The following is a 15,659-nucleotide window of genomic DNA, read 5'->3' on the forward strand; positions in this document are numbered from 1 at the left end:
GTCCTGAGGCCAGTGATTTTGCCTACATTGCGGGCATACGACTCTGGGATGCGCGTGGTGACCGCAATGTTTGCAAGGCACGTGAGAGCAAGAAGGGCCTTTGCGGCAGGAAGAGATCCAACAGTGATCGTTAGAGTTCCTTCGTTGGAGATGCGGTGATTGCGGATTCTCTCCTGGGTTGCCTGAAGCACCTCTTGTGCAATCAGGTTAGGGTTTACAAGGAGGAATGACTCTCGTCGGTCAACTGGCGTAAGAATTACGGGAATGCCCGCTTTCCTCGTCTTTTTATATATCACAGTAGTGAAAGGGGTGGGGTCCTCATCATCGATAAGAAACTCGTGTTCATCATTATCATCCTGCGTTGACTTCGCGTCATTGGAGGTGTTACCACTATCGCGCCTTAGGCCGCTTACGAGGGGTGGCAAGTGGCGTACCTGGGGGTTTTCCGTTGTTCGTCGGCGTTTCCGGACGATCGTTCTCCATCTGTTCTGTGCTTCCTTGCATAGCTGGATATCCAAGGGTGTAATCCAATGGCTCACAGGGAAGGCACTTTCACAGCACGCACTTCAACACGCACACAGCACTGCACGTGTTGCTTGAGCGCGCACACACACACTCAGTAGCTCTGAAAAGAGCTTTTAGAAGGGGTTAGCCCTGAGAAGGACTCTTGATTGATGATCAAAACCAGTGGAACAGTCAGAGACTAGGAGAGGACAGCGCTCGACTTATTTGCCGAGACCCTTGCCACCTTTTCCTCTGCCTGACATAGCTGCTCCCTCTGCTGGAATGCGAGCGGAAACACTGCACCTGGCCCGACCGCCTCTTCCTGCCCCAATGCCTAACCGACGAAATTTTGCAACAGCCGCATAAACCCCCCCCCCCCAAAAAAAAAAAACACGCAGAAAACACGATAAGCCTGCGCTATCAGCGATATCATATTTTCACAGTTCGAATCAGTTCAGCGCGTGATCGGGCTAAGCCTAAACGACGAAATTTTGCCGCAGCCCAGGGATGGGCAGTATTTAAATACATTGTAATTAAAATACTGTAACTACTTTAATTCTAGTCTGTGGATGCGTACCCGCTTTTCCTTTTTTTCTTCCTGTTTTCCTTCTTTTCCTGCCCATTATACGAATCGTTTCGTCATCGACATTTCCGTCAGCTTTATAGAAATCACCTACCGCTCCACTCAGCCCTACTGCTGGGTGATGAAGCTCTTTCACCCTTTAGTAGAACCTATACTTTTATTAGGGACACCGGTTTCTTAAATGCCTCGTAATTTTAAGGAACCAGTAACTCGAGGCCGCGCCGTGACGATGGCTGGTGGCCCCATTCGTAGGTCCGAGGTTTTCACACCGATCCTGTTCCTTGTCTCCACTCCCGGAGCCCCGACGACTGAAAACGCTTTCGTGATGAATGCGAAGGGTTTATTTACATATGGCTATTTACACGTTTGACATTTGGTAACCATAAGACAGGGAATCTGGTGGGCTCGCGATGTAATGTTTCCGAGCGTGTCTTCCGCATCGGAGCCCAGATTCAGATTGAGTTTTTTGGCCGTGCAGGACCTTACATCTTGACCCGTGCCTCCGCTGGCAACTTCACCAATCAAACGGTCCTGGCCCTCACCCATCCAATTTCTAATTGGCCTAATTTCAAATCTCAACTGGACCAGGACCTCCCAAATGTCTGCCCACTGCTGGTTATTTATAGTGTCAACGGTCCTGGCTGTCAAGCCGTGCACTTCGTAACTTCCAGCAGTATAAGTTTCTGGGTCGTTCTACAGATTTATTGCCAGTGGGGGCCTGCATTTGGGCCTCTGGTGTCCCCCCTCCGGAGCTACCGCGACGCCTTGGCGTTCTCTGAACTCCAACTTCCTCCTTCCCACGTGGGGAGACAACTCCGTACACGTGCTTCGCGCCGCTTCTCCCTGGCGCCCTTACAGCACCATTTTTTTAAAAAGCAGAATACTCGAATTAATTTGTATCATGCTCTGATTTTAACCTTACCATTCCGTTTTTAACTGATGACACTTTTATCAGCGTTTTGGCGCATTATAACATTTGTCGCTGGTGCGCCATAAAAATACCGATCACCAGCTCCCGTGGCATAGTGGTTAGGGTCCTTCCTGCTGTCCTCTCTCCATCTGGCCACGTCTGTACGTCGCTCATAGCCACAGTTGCTTCGCGGCGCTAACACAGAATTCAAAAATACTAATGATCATCATCAGCAGCAGCATATCCTCTTTCGTTCAGCTGCTTCCATTCGTTTCGTTTTGCGTTTTGAGCGCAGCTCATGCTTTCCTAAGGAAAGGAAACCTGAGTGTTTGTGACAACGTGTCTCATAGCGAGAGTAGAGAGCCTAGCTACAAAACCATAAACTAAAGACTAACTATCCATCCTTTGCTTTGAACCTAAAAACAAAAGTCGTGCGTGTCCGAGAGGTAGTGTTTTACATGAAAATATCATAAACTCCGATTCCTTTGCGAGGTTTCAGTGAAAGAAATAGAGACTTTATTCATTAGGCATTTTTTATTAGAGAAAAGAGAGAGCGCCGCCTAGTGATTTCCCAAGAAATTCACTGCTGGGGGGGTGCCGAGCTTTCAAGGGGGGGGGGGGGTGAAGGTTCCACTTACGGAATTTTTCATAGACACGGAAAGAATCGTGGCACAATGGTGACATATGTGCACAGCTTTCCCGTTTTATTTGTACATGTTATTACATTAGAACACAGTACAGTAGAATACAGATTCATTATGAACCGCATTTCAACATTAAGATGCATAATCACACGACCGGCAAAGAAAAAAGCCTAGCACATTGTCTCACGAAGCTCAATGAACACCTAGCAACCAACGATGAAAACCTTAGACGAAAACAGCAGAATACCTCGCTTGATTGAGTTGGGCGCAAATGGTTCTTGATGATCTAGATTGAGTTTGCGTGCCCGCACGCATTTTTGCTCGTATATGCGCGGAATATATGCATTGAACAGTCACTGTCAAATGATTTTGGAGAAATGCATGGTACGATCATCTGCATGACTGTGGTCCAACAGCCCAAGTTTGACCGTACAGGATGTAATTCACTGCGCCGGACTCACTACCAGAACGTGTTGGTGGCCGAGCTGGGTGGGGTTACCTGAGAAATTTCAGGGGGGGGGGGGTGTTGCAAAAATGCAGGGAGGGTGTACACCCCCCCTGAGGGGGGTGTAGGGGCCGCTGTCGAATTTGCTTCCGCCGTTATTTCGGCGCTCCCGCTTCGGCTCTCTCGACCGCTCGGTCCTAGACTTTTGGGGACCTTCCGGGTTCCTCTCGAGCCACCCTTTCTTCTGATCGCCGTTTACTTCGATTATGATCATATTTTAGCTTCATATAGTGTGCCGACATTCTGGCGAAAAATTTTGTATTTCAACTTCGCAAATTTACAAAGTATTGGTTATTTCTGTTGAAGCCGATATCGCTTAAGGTGCAGGTAGGACTTCTGAAATAAAGAAATAGACCTCCCCGTGTTATGTAAACATTGCACCGACTGAAGCGTCACAGTGGTGGGCGTGGAATATTCGCGTGTGCTGGCGTATCTAATCACGTGTCACAAAAACGTAGTTATCGGGGAACTGTGTTGGTAGGGGGTGGGGGTTTACAAGTAATTTTACACTCACTACCTAGAAATGCAGAGTCATGTCCCTGATTTGATTATTGTTGTTTGAGAAAATTTATTAGACGACTCATACTATAGAGCACACTACGAGTACTAATACTATTATTATTAATTACACACTACTACTACAATACAATACTATTAATATTAATACACACTAATACACTAGTTGGAATGAGTTATAATGCACAAGATACAATGTATATATGGTTGCATGACTATTTGACTATTTGATTATTCAAGACAGTCCTATTATAAGGTCAGGGTCCTGTGGCGTAATATTCGAGCTTGTAGGAACCAATACATATACTAGCTCGTTAGGTATTTCTCATGCAATGCAAAAATAAATAAATAAATAATAATGAAGGAAAAATAATAATTTCTGGGTTTTCACTGCAGTGCCCACTGACCTCCATCATGACCTCAGTTCCTGGCATGTGCAAGAAATGTGGAAATAAATGCTGAATTTAACAAATGTTGTCATTTATCCCACATGAACAACAGCTTCTAAAAATGATTACTTAATCTTTCCATCACAGAGGGTAGAGCCAAGAAAACCACCTCCAACAAGACATAACATAGAGGTAGAGCAGGACGTCAACCATGAGATTTCACACCCAGGACCATCGTGGGCTGCAGGTCCAGGGGTATTGTCACCTCAGCCAGTCCGATCCTCACATAACCTTGCTGCTGACCACACATACACAGTGCAAGAGAGTCCACGGACCTTAAAAAGGAACATAGACATCACAGTTGAAGCACTGGACAACGTGAAGAAGAAGCTGAAACGCTCTGAAGAAAATGTACCGAAGACTGAAGAATAAGGTACTCACTGCGGAGAGTGTTATAGAAGATCTCGAGAAAAAATCTCTCGTGTCAAGTCAATGCACTGACATGCTTCGTGGCACCTTGTCTGATGTGCAGCTAGATTTAGTACTGCGCACCTTACAGAACAAAGCTGGAAAAGTAAGCAGAGAGCAGTATCCCCAGTCACTGCGTAGCTTTGCGCTCACGCTCCAGTTTTATTCAGCAAAGGCATGCGAGTACGTCAGGAAGACATTTAACCTTTCGCTTCCACACCAGGCGACACTTAGGTCGTGGTACAGCTCTATACACGGCGAACCAGGTTTCGTACAGGAAGCCCTTGATGCACTCAAGGTTCTAGGTCCACATCTCTGAGACACAACGTTTTCCCTACCCTCTACGAGCACATGTTCGAGTGCTCTCCAGAAGAAAACCACGTCATTCGCCTCATAAAGCTTATAGCTAACTGCTATGGCAAGATTCGACTTCACCATCTTGCAAAGGAGCACACAGAAAACGTGAATGACAGACCACGACTACGAAAGCAGCTCTCAAGAATCATAGTATTCAACAATCAATGACAATGACTAATGGCCGTAGGAGTCCAGTGTTGTAATATTAATTTATAAATTCTACATGTCATGTTCGCAGTGATGTTACTGTACAATTTTATCCAATCGTACTGGGTGTCACTTTAAACGAGCCGTTTGTGAGGTAGGGTGGAAGTAAACTGCGGCGTTAACCTCGCAAGTGCAATCACTCTTGCAGCACTTGTTACGTCATGCGCTCTTCGTGCACGGCGCTTCGAATTTCTGTAACGAACTGCGCCGACAGCTGAACAACTGCAACACACTCGTAGAACACAATACGAATGCCAACGGATTATGGAAAAGGCCAAACTAGAACAATATACAGCGCCTAACGAACCACACAATAACAAACGAAAACCACACACAAACGAAACTACCTTACAATAACAAACAGTGCAAACCCTTTCTAAGCAAAAGGAATTAAATTTATAAGCTGTCATTGACCAAATTCCTCTATTTTTATGCTTCCCGTGCACGTAACTAGCGACACCATATTCGGAGTACAGGAAGCGGAGAAGAAAAAGAACGTAATTACCATGAAAACTACAGACACACCGCCGAAGCACGGTAGGAATACACCAGCACACTGATTCCTAAGAAAGATGCGTGCTAATCAACAATGAGGAGCGTTTAAAGAGTAACAAATGCTCCAAATCGAATCTCTTCCCATTGTTTCCTATGGGAGCAGCCGGCGCCATTGGGCCCTCCAACATGGCGGCCGGTTGCCGCACCTCTCTCCCACGAGCCCCTCTCCTATGCGCGATCCAGCCTTTATACATAGAGATCAGTGGTTTTTATCGCTTCTTGCTTATCACGGCGAAATATAACCTCGACCTGGTCTTCTTGTGACGTCACATGTTTTGTAAATAAAGGGCCGTCTTTTGCATCATGAAATTCGGCATAATTTCGTCGCATCCTAAATTTTGACCTGGCTACCAAACCGAACTGACGGACGTTTTCACGTCAAAATGTTTTAAAGTTCTACTACATGTGCTTCAGAACTGGCGCATGAATAGGCAATTTTAAGAAATCCCACTTCTGCGAAGGCACGCGTTGCATCTTGGGCGCTTATTGACACTAGAATCATTAAATAGGGGTACAGAGAGTGTCGCATTCTTTTTCCGCGCCGGAGCCACCGTTCGGTGTCCGCGATTAGGCCGATCCTGTCACGTGGTTTCTCTTTCCAAGAACGGGAACGTCCACATTGAGTCCCCTCCATTCAAAACTGGTTCCCTCGGTTGCGAGCTGGCTTGACTGCGCGCTGTTCTCCGGCGGAGAAGGGGGGGGGGGATTGGCGTCCCGTTGCTAGGCGACGCAGCCGCCCCGGACCCAATATGGCGGTCTCGCTCGCCGGGGCCACGGTGGTAGATAGTAAGGTGATCCGACGCCGCGTCTCCTCCACGCCGTCGGGTGGTTCAAGGTCGGTCCGCGCTTCCCTTCCATGCCGACAGAGCGCGACACTCGTATTGGGGCCCTCTTATCATTGCTTCCGCGTTTACCGTGCATTGGCTCCAAATTGAAGAGCGCTCTATTTTGATGCTGAGTCTTGCCTCCGCTTACAAACTCATGTATTTGATGACAAAAAAAGCTCTGATGACAACGGATCCGACATGGGGAAGAAGTGCTTCGTGCCGCGATGTAACTCCGGGTATAAAACGTGTACAGAGAAGGTGTCCCTGTTTTCCGCTCCTGAAGAAGAGGACCGCCTGAAGGTTTGGAGACATGCTACTCCACGCAAAGATCGCCTTCTTCAGACTACAGACTACGTCTGCGAGAAACATTTGAAAGAAAGGTTCGTCTCGAAAACCTGGGACGCGCTTCACGATGGTCAGGTTGGTCGATGCGCTTCACGGTGGTCATGCGTGTGAGAAAGGAGTATATGACCAGACAATTGACTACATCCTAGACAATTACAATTTGTCATTCCCATGCAGTGACCATAAAGCTGATACATACCTGCCAACTTGGGAACATCCAAATTAGGGAGATTTCAAAAGCGCGGGGGGGGGGGGGGGTAAGAGAAAGCCGATGTTGGGTGGCTTTTATTTGCATTCGTAACACGAGCACACTTCACCCCAGTGCACTCGTCGGGCACAAGTTTTGCAGCAACAGACTTTGCCCTCTCCAAGAAACTATCTGGGTGTCAAGCTGTGACAAGGCTATGACACTTTCTCAAAAGAACGTGAGGTCACAAAACTACGTCTCTGTTCTCTTTGCGAGGTACGCAAGGTCGAAACAGCTATAGTGCAAAGGCACCTTTGTCGCCCGAAAACATGGAGGAAATGCACGGAAACTAGAAGTGCTAGAACTAGAACTATGACCAGAACACCTGAACTCCGTAACACAGAGGCTCTGGGAAGCGGCAGCGATTCCGACGGCAATTGGGCTGGATTTGGATTGACGTTTTCTTCTGTGTGCCCAGAGAAAAAGCAGCCGTTTGAGATATAGAGAGGGAAACTGCATTTTCCGGGAGATTTGCTTCTCGGCCGTACAATCGTACAAACCGGTCCGAATCCGGGAGTCTCCCGGATGAATCGGGATAGTTGGCAGGTATGCTGATATAATGGCGCATATGCTCCATTACTACGTTGCAGAGCGAATGCGCCAGTACTGTACCCAGCTCAAAAGAAACGAAAAGAACAAGACGCGAAGTCTGCGCAAGCTTTCAAAACTAGTCTAGTGGTTTAGCGGAGTGCCGCCTGGTTTTCCACCAGCAGGACACGACTTCTCCTAGCACATACTTTTTCGGCGTCGTAGTCTTGCTTTGTTGATATCGCACTGATTTGAATTTGAGCGCCCGTGTGTGTGCCTGACGTTTTTTTAAGTCGTCTCATTTTTCTTTCTTGACATTTTTAAATGTTTAATAAATGTGTCGCCTAGCCGTGTCGACTCCGTTCCCCTTTCCTTTTTACCTTGCGGTAGCGCTTCGGCAAATCTCCTAATACTGTACCGGCAACCTATTCAAACTTTCAGCACTTCTTAAGTTGTTTCCTCGCTCTCGCCTCTTCCTATATATTAGTACCACATTTTCAAAACAACGCAAACAATTGAATTTCTTCTTAATGCAAAGAAACTCTAATTTGTCGTTGCCCCCTATTCTCTCCGTTTCCTTGGCTTGCTGCCGTTTCGGGTTCCGGTAGCACATTCGACTGTATGCCTTCCACTTCGCGCCAGTGGTTCACTTTATGCTGTGGTGACAATGTTCAATCAGGCGACTTACGACATTCACCAGAGCATTCGTATGAAGGCTTACAGAAGCGCGCTACACAGGCATGATGCTTTAGCAGCCCTTGCTTTCCATGCGAGCGGAGCCGCACGTCGGGCCCAATCACGGTGGCGCCAGCTCACGGCGGATGTTTGAACCGCGGACAGAATTTTGCTCTCTCCCGACGCGCCGTCACTCCACCTGAAAGACTTCTACCACCGTGGCCGGGGCGGTTCAGTGTCGCTACTCTGTTCCCTATTCAGTGACTCTAATTGACGCGTGAAAGAAATATTGCGTTTCGTTTCCGCTGACACGTGTTAACGTTAACGTATAGAGACGGAACGCTCGCTATGTATTCTGCCAAATACGGTGACATGAATATCATGCGTAACAGCACCTAAGAGAGCGATCCTGCTTGAGCTATTAAAGGGGGGTTCCCGCAAGGAACTGGGAGCAGGGAGTTATCCTCGTGAGGCGAGTGACGTCACGGGGATCGACAGCTGCTCGCGCGGGCCGTTTGCATGGCGGAGGCGAACGCTCCGCCCTCCCTCGGGTGCAGGAGAGCGCACGTGACGTAAGCTGTGACGTTCATGCAGTTCGTGAATCGATCCCGGAGATCAGTCCACACCGTCTGAATCTACCCTAGGAATCGACGGGTTCCTATTAGGAAGAAGGAAACCCGATAGGCGTATCGACGGACACAAGAGTTTCAACTGAAGGTCGCCGTTCGACAACCTGTCCTAGGGTGGCCTTTTCGTGCTTGCGAAAGGAAGTCCGAAAGGGAAGTACTGTATGAATTTGGACGGAAAAGTTCTCTTTCGAAGGAAAAGTGGGAGCGGAAAGGAGAGTAGAATCCAAAATTTTGGGCGCAATCACGTGCAAAACCAGATGCATTAACTTTCGTTCGGCTATCGTAACTTACGCGAAAATGACGAGTTTCGCCGCTGCTGTTTAGGATATTTAATATAACCAAGTAAACGTGTGTAGTACAAGTTCAATACAGTTCCAATATAATGTAGCACAAACTAATTACACAAAATGCTTACACAAGAGAAGTCACACTCTAAGACGAGCTAAAACAAGTGTAATATTCCCAAAGAATCCCACAAAAGAACGCCACTAAGGGAGCCAGTGGCAATTCAAGGAGACACGGCCGCGGCGGACACTAATGTACCGTGTCGACCATCTCCGGAGGAACTCTGTCTCTCCAAGTGTAACAAACTGGGTCTCCAAGAAAATGACTACCTGCTTGTGGAGCGACATGAGGAGAGGGTACTGAACGCGAAGGCGCCTGCTTTGAGCTACCGCTCTGCATCTGTTCTTCCACAAGACGTACCTTGCCACTGCAACGAGCAGAAGAACAAACCTGTCCCTGATCCGGTGCCCTAAACGGTAGCGGAACGGGAAAACCCGGCAAACGAGAGTCCAAAACGTCCTTGCTACAACGCAGTCGTCTAACACGTGAGACACTGATTCAATGTTGGGACAATTCGGACAAAGGGAGGTATTGGTAACACCCCACCGGTTTAAGCGATCACGCGTAGGTAGAACTCCCCAGGCCGCCTTCCACAAAAAGTCACAGACTTCGCGTGGGAAATTGTCGGGCCGGATATCACCCCACGATAGACCCAGGTTTCTCAAGTTATCCGACCGGGGTTCATCCAAGAGACATAGTTCGCAGATACGTGATGCAGGGACCGATCGAGGATCGACCTGAGGGTCCTGAGCCTGTATGTCGCAAAAACGCTCTGCGATACGTCGATAAAACAGGGACGGGGAAGTGGCTTCAGGGTACCTATTCCCTAGTCCGCGAGGAACTAATGCTTTGCGAAAGTGGCCCATCCAGTACAACGCAAGCGCACGCGCTGAATGCTAGTAGTAATGTATCAGCTCAACTGGCCCACAACTCTCACAGTGGCCTGGACGCCATTAATGAGCAATTAGAGCTAATTGGGACCCCCCACAGTAATTAGGACCCACCAGGGAGTCATTACACTAATTGGGGTGCATCTAGGACGTGTCCAGACCACTGTGTGAGTTGTGGGCTAGTTGAGCTGATAAAAAATAAAAAAATAGGTAGAAAATAAAATGAAAAGATAGAGATAGAGTGGAGAGAAACAATTTATTCGAAAATCAACGATGCCGCGGCGAAGAAGCCGCTCCGCAACACCCGAGTGACCAGCGCCCGCCATGTTGGTAGTTTGCACCCAGCAGTTGCAGAGATCGACGACAGGTGGCCACGTAGTTGCAAGGCATCACACCAGATGCCGCCACCGTCATAGCTCTAGACGAGAAAGACAGAACAAGATACTAGCGGCAGGTAAAAATGGCAGCACTGCTAAACAAGTCTAGGCATGCGAGAGAAAAGGTCTAACCGCTACTGCTAAACAGAAAACAGTACACATCGGGGAAAAAGGCTCACGGGGGCGATCGCTTAGGCCTAACCACAACACTATGCAGCCAACACAAGGCGGGAACCACACATCGCTAAACATGCGTCAACAGGCTTGCTCACCGCAAAACAAGTCTAAACATGCGAGAAAAGGCTTAACACGAGCGCGCTTGGGCATAACCTCAACACTACGCAGCTAACACAAGGCGGGAACCACACATCGCTAAACATGCGTCAACAGGCTTGGACACCGCAAAACAAGTCTAAACATGCGAGAAAAGGCTTAACACGAGCGCGGTCACCGCTAAACACGGCAAACATACGAGAAAAGGAGCGCGTCAAATCACTCACCTTTTCCCCCGCGGCAACTTCCAGGCAGAAACTGAGCGAGCGCGGAGAACATACGTCTGCTCTCTACGAGATCCAGCCAGAAAGTGAGCGAGCGCGCGGAGCGCACGTCCGTCTTCCGCGACGGTCCGAGAGAAACTGAGAGAGGCGACGCGCAGCGGCCGCTATGGATGCGCGCGCGCCCTCTGCTCCACCCGTCCGCGCATGCGCGCGCGCGCTGCTAGCTCCCTCTGCGCCGGCCGCGGGTGTTTTCGGTTTCGGCTCTCTGCTGCGCGCGCGCTCCTAGCGGCGACGGGTGGCTTTTCAGTTTCGCTTTCATTCTCCGTTCTTTGCGCGCGCGCGTTTATCTCTATAAAGGCAGCGCGCACCGCGCTCGCGTCATCATTCTGACCGATACGTGGAAAACGCCATGTGTGGTTTATTCTCCTGCGTTTCTCGTCGTCGCAAGGAAAAGACAAAAAACGAAGAACTTCGCGAATTTATACGCGGCATCGTGGAGGAAGCCTTTCAAGTCCACCGCCTGGAATGGTTGCAAGCACGGCAAGAAATGTGTCAGGACAAGATGAAGACGCTCGACCGCATCTTAGCGGCGGACAGAATGGCGAAAAAGAAGTCCAACTTTAGCCTGGACAATCTGTATTGGGAACGCAGTTCCGATGTAGAGGACGACGACGAGGATGTGTAAATAAAAGCGATGCATTTCTCTTCGAGCCTCAGTCTCTTCTTTCTCTTCGTGAAACGTGTACGCACGTAACATGTCTTCCCCCGAACCTTTTCGTTTCCGTCATCCCTTTCGCTGTATCTTAAGCGGCCCCTCCATGTGCGGCAAATCTACTTTCGTTGCTAACATGTTGAGGAACCTGAACGACGTGGTAGACAAGCCTCCGTCACAAATATTCTACGTGCAGAAATATGCTTCGCCGAGCATGCAGGACGAATTCGGGGACTCCGTAAAATTTACCAAGGAGCTACCGCGAGAGTGGGACACGTCGCGCGCTACGCTGATCGTCGTCGACGATCACATGACCGACGCCGGTTCCTTGAAGGAGGTGACCGATCTTTTCATTCGGGGTTCTCACCACGCCAACGCCTCGATCTTCTTACTCGTTCAAAACATCTTTTTCGACAGTAGCCATTTTAGAACAATATCCTACAACGCCAGTTACGTCGTCCTGTGGCGCACCGTGCGCAGCGTGCACCAGATGGAACATTTCGGCCAACAGCTATTTGGAAGAAAAAGATTGGAGTATTTTCTGGACGCATATAAACAAGCGATGTCGTCGCCCCACGCATATTTACTCGTGGATCTTCACAACTATACGCACGAGGATCACAGGTTGCGTAGCAATATCTTTCCGGGAGAACGTCAATATATCTACGCTCCGAAATGAATCTCCGCCCTCACCTCACTTTACTCAAAGTACTCTCCACTCTACCCCCTCCACGCCGCCGCGACGTCTTGAGACGTTCGTCCTCGTCCGACATGAAACACCTCTCCGAAATTTGCCTCAATGTATTGAACGGAAAGGTGGCTCTAGCTCCAGATACGTTCGCGCGTTTGAAGAAGCACAAACGCTTTTTACGACGGCTCGCCTACAAAAAGATTCACAAGAATCCGCAACGTTTGAAGCGCTATCTGTCTCAGCAGCGAGGACAGGGCGTTCTTTCGTCGGTGGTTCCTCTCCTGCTTTCCGCCGTGTTAAACCTTTTCGCCAATGGCCAAGAGAATTGAAGTGACCACCTCCATCGGAAACATTCTTTCCTCGAAGGAGAGTGACGACGTCAAAGTGAAACTCATACTGCAAGCACTGTATCGCATACTCAAGCAGTACGGATTTGACCCCTACGACAATAAAAACAAGGTGTCCGACGCTACAAATGACTTTGACTATTCGCTCCTCTCTCCAGAGGTGGACGAAGAGGAAGCGGAAAGGGTCGTCTCGGAATTAAAGAAGGTTCTTTCCTGGGATCGCGAGGGTTGTGTCTCCGTGTCGGGCAAGCCCATCAGACGCTCCTCCGTTTACGAACTCGTCAATTATTTGTTGCAACGTAAGGCGGGAAAGAAACCTTCCTGGTTCCCCAAAGTCTCGAAACTATTGCGTCTGATTTCTCTACCCAAATCTCGCGAGCCTCAACAGCAGCAGCAAGCCTCCATTGCGTGGACGACTTATGGAGGGATATGAGAAACCAGAGGGTGGTTTGGGGGGTGTGGAACGTTATAGAAAAGCGCATCACTTGAGCAAAAAGAAGGCTCTCGCCATTCTCAGAAAGCTGGATGCCTACACGCTCCACCATCCGGTCAGAAGAAAGTTTAATAGGAGACGCATCATCGCGCTCAAGATCAACGACGTGTGGCAAATGGACCTCGCCGATTTTTCAAAATACAAGAGATTCAACGGTGGCTACCGCTACATTCTCGTGGCAATCGATTCCCTCTCCCGCTTTCTGCGCACCCTCCCGCTAAAGACGAAGCGCCCCGCCGAAATGAAAAGGTCCATGATAAGACTTTTTCGGGGAGGTAACGTACCTACACGCATCTTTTGCGACAGAGGCGGGGAATTCTACAACGAGACCGTCAAGGAGTATCTCTCACGAAAGAAGGTACAGATGTATTCTACCTTCTCTCCAGTAATCAAAGCGTCGCAGGCAGAGCGCGTCATACGCACTTTACGCGACAGAATATTCCGTTATTTTAGAGTAACGGGAAAATACCACTTCGTTTCCGCGCTTCCCAAGATCGTGCGCGACTACAACACCACCAAACACAGGACTTTGGGCATCAGCCCGTCCGAAGTCACGCCCGAAAACGAATTGGAGCTGTTCAATAAGATAAATGGGAAGCCCGTCGTACCCTCCGTGAAAAAGAAGCTCAAACTGGGGGATAAAGTGAGGGTCCTACTTCACAGAAAAGGTTTTCATAAGAGCTCGGAAGGGAGTTGGTCGCCTCAGATTTTCACCGTCTCCCGCCTGAGAGACACCTCTCCTCCCGTCGTACACCTGGAAGATTACCGGGGTAAGGAAGTGGACGGATCTTTCTACCCGGAGGAGGTACTCGTCGTAACCCGAGACGCCAATCAGCCTTGGCCAGTAACGAAAGTGCTGAGGAAGAAGCAGGTGAACGGTCAGAGCTTCTCCTTGGTTCGCTGGTTCGGTTACGACAAAGAACACGACAGTTGGGTTCCGAGCAGCGACGTGGTCAAGATTCGGAAATGATGTCAGACATCTACGTCCACCTGCTCTCGAACGCCAGCATGGATAAGTTTCCCTCGAATAAACTCAACGCCTTCACGGTAGCTTTCGATAGTCCGCTTCAGCTCTCGAATCGGTATAAAGTCGGTCTGATGGATCTCAGCATAAGTAACGATTTTTTAAATATCGGGTACGAAAGGCAAGATGCGAAAATCGAGGTTTCTTTCGAGGACACGGTGGAAGCCGGCAGAACTTTTCGTGTCACCTCGGATCTCGAGAGGGATTTGGGAAAAGCCCTTTCGGAATTCGACGTTTCTTTCGCGTACAATAAATCGCGATACGACTTCGTCTTACCCGTGGACGTGAAAGCCGTGGAATTGGACCCTCGGCTCGCGCAAGCGCTCGACGCCTCGCTAGCGTCCCGCGAAGCAGGTCGTGCGGTGAAACCCCCCAAATTGAGCGAACGCGAAGCCACCTCCATCTTATTGGAGCACGCCGCAGCCGCCGTCGCTTTCGGCGACGTCACTCTGAATTCGGAAACCACGTCCCTACGGAACACACTCAACAAGTATTTCCAGACGCACAAGCTGGACGCCTCGCTAGAATTCGCGGATAACGTGTACTCTCTGAAAACACCGAAAGGGTTGCACGTACCGGAACCCTTTGTCAAGCTGCTACATCTCACACCCGTCGAGGGACACGAAGAAACGCTACGCGTCTCTCTCCCCGTAGCGCGTCAATTTTCTTTCACGATCAAGACGAAAATTCCTCGATCTTTGCAAGTACATCTGCCTCTCGGCTATTATGCGACGCCGCAAGCACTTCTAAGTGCGATTAATCAGCGCGTAGGCGAACGCGCGCGCTTCAGCTTCGACGGAACCGAACAGAAATGTAAAATTCGGCTTTCCGAGGGCACCTCCACCCTAAGACTTTCCGAGTACCTGGCCGTGCTTTTGGGCTTCGAATCGCGTACCGTGTTCACGGGGGATGATGATGCCACGAGCTCCGTCGAGGTACTCCTGGAACCCCCGTTTCACAACATAATCGTGTACACGGATATCGTGGAACCCACGTACGTGGGGAGCGGGAAAAAACCGATATTAAAAATACTACCGTTTTATTACGAGAAAGACAAGCACGTCGTCACCTACACGTTAGATAACATCCAGTATTTTAACCTGTCTCAATTCGAAATTCCTTCAGTGACGATCGTTCTCGCGGACGAAACGGGAAGACGTTTGCCGTTGCGGTCCAAAGGCAGAACCAATCTAACGTTGCACTTCAAATATGTACCGTAATTCCCCCAAAATAATTCCCGTGTACACGGGACCCCTTTTCCAACGAGGGGGCGGTGTGTTGAGCAACATATCCAAGTTTATCGTTCCCATCTGGCAGCAAATAAAACCGATCGCCAAGAGAACGTTGAAGCGCTTGGCGCGGAATTTGGCCGATGGCGAAGGAATATCGCGCGC

General features: G+C 49.2%; 1 long non-coding RNA gene across 1 annotated transcript; it reads right to left on the bottom strand.

Annotated features, from left to right (window-relative positions):
• Window positions 1-10,366: 10,366 nt before the first annotated feature.
• LOC135373323 (uncharacterized) lies at window positions 10,367-11,246 on the bottom strand. The gene is made up of 2 exons (XR_010416412.1): window positions 11,002-11,246; window positions 10,367-10,542 (listed from the first exon to the last, which is right to left on the bottom strand). It is a non-coding gene; the product is annotated as an uncharacterized LOC135373323 (long non-coding RNA).
• Window positions 11,247-15,659: the final 4,413 nt, after the last annotated feature.

Source organism: Ornithodoros turicata, chromosome 1 (assembly GCF_037126465.1).
Source record: "Ornithodoros turicata isolate Travis chromosome 1, ASM3712646v1, whole genome shotgun sequence".
Taxonomy (NCBI): Eukaryota; Metazoa; Arthropoda; class Arachnida; order Ixodida; family Argasidae; genus Ornithodoros; species Ornithodoros turicata.